Source organism: Equus quagga, unplaced genomic scaffold (genome assembly GCF_021613505.1).
Source record: "Equus quagga isolate Etosha38 unplaced genomic scaffold, UCLA_HA_Equagga_1.0 95757_RagTag, whole genome shotgun sequence".
NCBI classification, from domain to species: domain Eukaryota; kingdom Metazoa; phylum Chordata; class Mammalia; order Perissodactyla; family Equidae; genus Equus; species Equus quagga.
Window position 1 is genome coordinate 1 of NW_025804080.1, and position 6700 is coordinate 6700.

Consider the following 6700-nt stretch of genomic DNA (forward strand, 5'->3'; position numbering starts at 1 on the left):
GGGGCATTCTCCATGTAATGAATATTTCCTAAATACTGTTACTTGGTGATTCTGCGGCTCTCTTTGGGCCTCGAGGCTTTGGCAGGAGCGTAGGAACTTGTGTCTGGAGAAGAATCAGTGGGTGGGCCATGGCAGGACTTATCTTTCCTGTCATTGGGATTAGAGGCAGTACCAGCAGTGAAGAGTGAAGACTCTAACCCTCATTTCCTGGCTTCAGAATCAGTTCTGCTCCTTTCTAGAATATAATTTGCTTAACACATATCTGCCTCAGTTTCCTTTTCCGTAAGACAACGATAAGAAGAGTGGCCACTTCTTATCACTGTGATTGGGGATAAATGAATAAGTAAATGTAAACAGCATAGAACACCTGGCTCATAGTAAGTGCTCCCTTATATATACTGTCAGCATTATTAGTATCAATGTTTCTCTTCAGTTGCACTAGAGATGGATGGAACCAATGACAGTACCCGGAGAAATTTCATCCTTTTGGGGTTTTCTGATAACCCAATCTGGAGAGGATCCTCTCTGTGGTCATCTTGATTTCATATCTCCTGACCCTTGTGGGCAATAGAACCATCATCCTGGTGTCCCAGCTGGACTTCCACCCCCACATTCCCATGTATTTCTTCCTCGCCCACCTCTCCTTCCTGGACCTCAGTTTTACCACCAGCTCCATCCCCCAGCTGCTCTCAAACCTGAGAGGAGGTGACAAGACCATCAGCTACACTGGCTGTGCTATCCATCTCTTCCTATTCCTGGGTCTGGGTGGTGTGGAGTGTCTGCTCCTGGCTGTCATGGCATATGACAGCTTTGTTACAGTCTGCAAGCCCCTTCACTCCATGGTGATCATGAATCCATGGCCTTGGTGTCGGTGGCCCAGTGCTGTGGGATGGCCAAATCCTTGGCCCTGTCCCCAGTCATACTGCTCTTACCACACTATGGGAACCACCACGTGGACCACTTCCTGGTTGACATGCCCACTCTAATCAGGATGGCCTGTGTCAATACAGCTGCCATTAAGGGCATTGCCTTTGTCCTAGAAGTAAGCATTGTGCTGTCACCTCTGGTATTTATCCTGGTCTCCTATGGCTACATTGTGAGGGCAGTGCTACAAATTCAGTGTCAGGGAGGCAAAAGGCCTTCAGCACCTCTGGCTCCCATCTCACGGTGGTCTCACTTTTCTATGGAAACATAATCTACATGTACACGCAACCTGGGAACAGCTCTTCCCAAGACCAGGGCAAGTTCCTCACCCTCTTCTACAACATCATCATCCCCCTGCTGAACCCCCTGATCTACACCCTCGGAAACAAAGAGGTGAAGGGGGCACTGAGGAGGCTGCTGCTGGGTGACAGAGAGGTAGGAAAGAAGTAAGGGCAAAGGGGAGAGACGGGCCTCACCAACTAGTTGTCACTTCCATCAGGGATTAGTGATGGCATCTGGAGCTGTTGGATCAGATCTGGGCTTGAGCTAGGCTTCCAAATTTACATCTTTACCCAGACTACAGTAAGACTGTTTCAGTTACAATGTTAAGTGTTCTGATGAGTGAACTGTACAAAACGCATCATCCAAAACTCCTTTATATGATCTGTAAAGCAGGCCAAAAGGACAAAGCAAGATAAGTGTGTAGTTATAAAGATAAGTTCCATAGCATATACCAGAGTGCCAAGGAGGAAACTACTTTTCTCCATCAGACTTTTGTTTCTGTAGCTGTTTGTTTTCAATTCACTAACAACTTTCTGAGTTCTTTAGTCAGAATGATCACAATCAACCACATCTCTTGGCTGACAGCCATCAAACAGGGGAATTCAGCACAGTTGGCTAATTTCTATTTCCTAAATTCCCATCAAAAGCCTTTAATTAAATTATGGAATTTTTTCTACCTTTGTTCCCAAAATTTGACATTTTCCATAAAGTTTGATGAAGATTCTGATAAACCAAGAAGTTAACCTAAACAATGATGCATGTGTAATTTAAACTTTAGAGAATTATTTCTAGGTTTTTTTTTTTTTTTATTAATGAGAAGGACCTAGTGTTTATTAAGTTCCTGCTATGAGTCGAGTGCTTGTAATTCATATAACACTTTCTGTGTTTGTGGGAGGTGACCATGATTTTCATTGTCCCTATTTTACCCATGTGGTACTTGAGGCTTGGAGGTTAAATCACTCACTCATATAGAACTGAACCAGAGGTTTACTCCAAGTTCTGTGACTGTCATTTCCTGCTGTTTCTATTGCTACATGAATTTCTAAAGAGCAAAAATCAAAAAGTGTTTAACGAGTAGCGTCAAAGACTCTTTAGAGCTAAAGAGCATGACTGGCTTCCGTTCCTTAAATAATCCAGACCAGGGTGTATGGGAGGAAAATGGTTCCCTGGAACCTCATAAGGTTCCTGTATGGATTTGAAGTTTTAACTGATATAAATTAGCAGAGCAAAGCATGCACATTTATTTAATTCAAATTTTATGTGACACAGGGGCCTTATATTAAAGATGCAAAGAAATGATTTTTATGATGGATTTGATGAAGAGTTGACAGTGGTGGAGGAATATGATAGGACAAAGGAGGTATGAGCTAAATGTGATAAACTGGACAATCATAGCAGGGCCTGTTTGTCCAGGTTCTGCTCCACATCCCTCCATCTTGACAATAATGTTGGTCCTTCCCTGCAGGTGTGGGGGCAGCTTTCACATGAAAGTCTGTCCACCTGCTGTAAAAGAAAGTCAGAAAGTCTTTCCCATACCTGCTAGTTTGCACATGTCTTTAGATCAAAATAGTCAATATGCCAAAGTGCCATATTTTGAAGTAGCTCATCATGAACCCTGCCAAGGGCTTCTCTCAGTTATGTAAAACTTAATTATCTGGGATAATTATTAAAATGCATATTCTTATTCAGTAGGTCTTTGGAGGGGTCAGAGACTCTGTATTTCTGCACACTTCCCAGGTGATGCCCTTACTGACTCTGCTGGCCCTTAGACCCTACTTTAAGGATATTGGAAATAGATTGCCCATGACTCTCATTGCAGGCATGCAGAGGTTGGATACATTCTGGAATAAGTGAAGATTGGATTCATAGACTAAATGAAATGGGGAGGAAATAATGTGAAGAGCCAGGCCAGGGTGGTGGGATCCTCATTCCTCTGCCATCATATTGATTCTCTGCCCCCTCGGCTGCAGAGCCTCTTTTCCAAGGTGGACTGTATTGCACCCCTTCCTTTTCTAACCTCCTCACTCTCTCACATCACTTCACCTTCAAGGGGACCATCCCCAGTGGGATAATTTAAGTGTAAGCAAAACAGGGTCTACTGGAAGATGGATTCCTATGCTTCAAGGGGCCCTGGTCTAAATACTCAAAACTGCTTTTTTTAAGAAACAGTGACACTGATGGGCTGGTGCTGAATAGGAGAAACAGAGTTATCTGCCTGGCAGTCAGGGTTTACTTCCAAGATTTATAAAACTCCAAAATACCACCTTGGTACCAAAACAACAAAGAGGGAAATATAATAAAGAATTAGGGTGGGGCTCCCAGGACTTCTCCATGCTTACGTTCAAAAGAACTTACTAGTCATCCTGTGCAAATCAGCAGAGTAGCCCCATGGGCTCTGAGGTCACAGTTTGCCAGCATTCCTGCCTCTGGGAAAAAGTCCTGGAGAGGACAAAGGAGGGTTCCATAACTCTGGTGAATACAGGGAGTTAGTGTGCACAGTGGTGATGGATTTTTACTGTGTTTAGTCTGCTAAAGAACAAAACTCAAGAGAATAAACTTTAAAGACTGCATTGGCTTTATTCGGTAACTCATGAATCATGCAAGATTCGATCTAGCAGATTGAAAGAAGCTATGACGAGATGTACAAAATGAAACAGTTTTATAGGTGAAGGAAGAAGGAGTCAGGAAGTCACACTAAGAAAAGGAAGATTGGTTATTGCAAGGTTGATTTCCTTACAAGGGTTGGCAGGGGGTTCTCGGGCAGATTACCTAGCTGGTGCTGATCAGGTGATTTCTGATTGTCTGGTGTAAGATTCCATTTCTGGGAAAGCTGAGGCTGTAACTAAGTTGTCTCATTTTGGTGATGTGGGACTCAGCATAAGTGACTCCATTGAGTCTTACTGTTTTGTTTTTAACAACTCTGGTCATCTTATGATGTGGGGTCACCAATAAAGACAGTTGCTGTGGAATTGGGTAAGAAACTCAACTCAATGGGTCTAAGCCAGAGAAAAGTTGATTTTACTGAGCCCTAGGCTCCCAGAAAACATCAACAGGTGAGAAATCTCCACCACACTTTTGTGCCCCAGGAAAGGGCTGACTTTGAAGAATAACTCTTCCCCACATGACTCAGATAAGTCCCCTCTCTCCTGTTCCTCAGGCTCATAACTCTCCTGTTTGGCTGCTCTGTAAATCCCCAGGCTTATTCCTTTTCTAGAAAATATTCCTCTTGTTGTAATAAACTTCTTCACCCAAGATGGAGCCATTTCTTCCCAGAGTGCCATATCAGCAAACCGAACTTTGCTGTTCCTGTAAATGCTCTGTCAACCAGAAACACAGTACATCCAGTCTGCCAATCCCCAAATGCCAACCACACTCTGCCCTGCATTCTGGTTTCATTGTTCCTCGATCTTTCTAAATAAGGTCAGATATGCAACCTCAGCCCAACATGCACTGCTTCTGCAGTGCTGCCTCTAATGCTTTATGAAATTTGCTGTTGCCCAAACAACCCTAGGAAGAGCACTTCACCGCTTCTGAGGCACAGGGGTCCCCCAATCTATGGACTGTTTTCCCATTAAAAAAGCGCATCAAACTCATTACTAAACTGTTTTACTTTTGCCATTTGACACACATTAAGGAACAACTCTCTATTGCAATAGCCTAGAAAAAGTCATCTCCTGAATTTCCAGTGCATTTGGTTTCACAGTAATTTTTTCTACATCATGTTAAAACATTAAGATTAAAATTGTGTCAAACTGTGAGGCAGAACAGAATAGAATGGAATTGTCCTTTCTTTTAGGTGCGTGATTTTCTCTTCCAATCATTGCTTGATAACTGCCACTTTTTCTTCCTCTCTTAATTCTCTGTGTGTTCCTCTTCCTTGAACAGCCACCAAGTTTAATTTATTGTCTTATCTTTCCTTTCTCTTCTTCTTGTTAATCTCCCTTTATACTGCTCTAATCAGGTCTTTTCTTTTTTATTTTTTACTACAGCCATGGATGCCTCTTCTACAAATGCCACTTCTATCATGCACATTAAGAGGTAATTTTCAGAAAAAGGTAAAATTATGAACTCATACAATATAAAAGCAGACTCATGTTCAAGGATTTGTTTTACCCTTAGGATCTGAGGCAATAGGGCAGGTGCTATAGCCAGCTTAATGGAAAAGTCAAACCAGTATAAATTTACTGAATAAAGTGATATTGAGCTGAATTTGATGCGGGGTCGGTGAGCCGAGGAGTCAAAAGAAAGATTTCTTAGACTCTCAAGATCTGGCAGTAGTGCTCTTTTATTTAGAGAATAGTGTGGAACAGCATGGGGACAGGACCCATGGGCAGGCAGAGCTCCTGCTGCTGCCCCCGCTGGCATGGGGACAGGACCCATGGGCAGGCAGAGCTGGTGTGTGTGGACAAGACCCACGGGCAGTCAGAGCTCCTGCTGCTGCCGCATGGGGACAGGACCCATGGGCAGTCAGAGCTGGTGCGTGGGGACAGGACCCACGGGCAGTCAGAGCTCCTGCTGCTGCCCCCGCTGGCATGGGGACAGGTCCCATGGGCAGGCAGAGCTAGTGTGTGGGGACAAGACCCACAGGCAGTCAGAGCTCCTGCTGCTGCCCTGAGTTGAGGGTTAGGGCTAATTTTATAAGGCATGGGTACGTGACTTATTTTTACTGGAAAAAAAAAGAAAAGATGATGTAAAAAGTCATTAAATGATTTCAGTGCAGATGGGGTCTGGTTATTGTGCGGTCATATAACTTTAGATACGAATCTGGCCATATAGATCGGCATGCAGGTGAGGATGCCCCGGGCTTCTCTCCCTGTGGTTGTCCTAATTCATACCATAAAAAAAGTCCACTGGGTCATATAGTTTGGCATGTAGGCCAGGTCACCTTGGGCTTCTCTAGCTGGGGCAGCCTTAATCCACATCAAATTGCAAATGAAGCAAAACTGGTTTTCCACTGGGAGGAAGAAAGTCAATTAACAGTCTACTAAACATGGCACAATTTGCATATCTATCAGTAGCCTACAACTTACAAGAAGTGCGAAATAGCTCAAACCCCAGGAAAGAGGACTAGAATCTGATAGCCAGAGGGTGTGCCATCAATAATGCATAGCTTTCTATCGAAACACAAGGGTTTTATTCTACATTAGTAATAATAGCATGTTTGGGATGCTTGGTATGTGTCTGCCACTCTTAGACTTTCACCTGTATTTACTCATTGAATCTTCAAGAAGGATATCATGGTGTGAAATATCACATATATTTTACATTTGAGAAAGTTAAGTCTCAGAGATTTTAATATTCAGTTCCAGGGAGAGTGGGAATGCAATAGTGTAGCTGCTTGGCTGTACTACTTATGTGAGGCCCTGAGCAGTCTGATGGGTTTCAGGAAATGCTACCTCAAAATATGGCATTGGCATATCCAATAGTTGAAACTTGAGCAGTTTGAGAGAACAGCCTTCCACCCACCATCTCCACTGAAACAGGTCATGAAGCC

The 6700-nt window shown here is 43.4% G+C and overlaps 1 pseudogene; it reads left to right on the forward strand.

Annotated features, from left to right (window-relative positions):
* The first annotated feature begins 444 nt into the window (after positions 1-444).
* LOC124234604 (olfactory receptor 2W3-like) lies at positions 445-1374 on the forward strand (annotated as a pseudogene).
* The last annotated feature ends 5326 nt before the right edge of the window (positions 1375-6700 follow it).